Source organism: Lepisma saccharinum, chromosome 4 (genome assembly GCF_977018435.1).
Source record: "Lepisma saccharinum chromosome 4, izLepSacc3.1, whole genome shotgun sequence".
Lineage (NCBI taxonomy): Eukaryota > Metazoa > Arthropoda > Insecta > Zygentoma > Lepismatidae > Lepisma > Lepisma saccharinum.
In genome coordinates this window covers 77812952-77814373 of record NC_139232.1, presented here as the reverse complement: position 1 = coordinate 77814373, position 1422 = coordinate 77812952, and positions in this window count along the sequence as shown.

Sequence of the window (1422 nt, the reverse complement as noted above, 5' to 3'; positions counted from 1 at the left end):
CTCGAAACTAAACAAATGAAACCATTAAAATTCTCGTATTCTTACTGTGTGGGCAAATGATTAGAAGCAGTCTTTCAATATGTGGTTGTCAAGCATCGAGGACATAAAACGGGCAATTACCTCGATTTCATGTCTTCTGTCGAGCACATGGAGTACTTACGGGAAGTGCTTTTGCACGTACTCGGGTCGCCTGAGTCAAAGATAACAATGGAAGTTTTATTGCTGGGCAGACAAAGGATGCCACCGTCAAGTATCCATCTCTCGCTCATGTCTCTTGAATGATGTTCATAAATTTAGAGATGAGTATTCCCTCTCGCGTAGCGATCTATTTGGTATTCAGAAAGAAATTAATTACGTTCAGGTATTCCCTTCTTCGAGGCGGAAAGAGAATTTTCCCCAAATAGACAATAGACAAAGTGAAAGTAGTGAAATCTGCTTCAGGTTTTCATGGTTGTCCCCATTGATGTGTGTCGACTGTCTACATTCAACGTGAGCGTATGTACGCGATATGGAAACGAACGTGAGCTTTAACAACGGATCCTGTAGAATGAAATCAGACGTAATTACAGGCGTGGCATATTCAGAGGGGAAGGTTGGGGGTGATGGAGCTTCAGTCTCCTCCGAAATTTTGAGAAAATCAGCATTTTCAAATAGAAACAGTGAAGAACTAGGGGGGAAAACAGAGTGATAAATGTGAACACCCCCTTAAAAGGATCTCCGATTGACACTTTGTGAGAGTGGAAATTGATAAACGAAATGTCTCATTGTGTATGCCGTCCGCTAGAAAGCAGCTATGTACGTACTATCCACCTTTATGATTCCAGCTCCTCCCCCCCAAAAAATCCTGCGTATGCAAGTAAAACGTAATTACATATTGTACGTTTCGATTGTTCGAGAACTATGAGAAGTCTTTACAATTGCAGTTTTTACGAAGTGCGAAACACAATAATAAATATTACTGGGCTTCATTGAAAAATGTACAATATTGTTTCATGATTCCCAAGTAACCACAACCGTTGGGCCAACGTCAGTTTTTACGTGTGATAGGTTGGTTTACGTTGGTTGGCAAATTGACGGTCTTACGTTGGGCCAACGGTGGTTGCCAACGTTTGCCCAACCATGAAAAAGTGAGTCAAAATCAGTTTTAAAAACAACGTTTTCATGCTAAGACAACTTTCAAGAGTATGCTGTAAATTCTAGAGTGTAAAATAAGTTACATGTAACAGTGTTTCCTTTCGAATATTTCAGTCACAGCACTGGAAATACGTTTAATATATTTTTAATGAAAGTAGAAGCTATTTTTAACTTTTTTTTATTTTCATAAATAATTTGTACTATTGTTTACATTTGGCATCACAATAAATTATGTGTGTATATCAGAACACAAACCTATCCAGGGACGTAGCTAGGTTAATAAGTTTT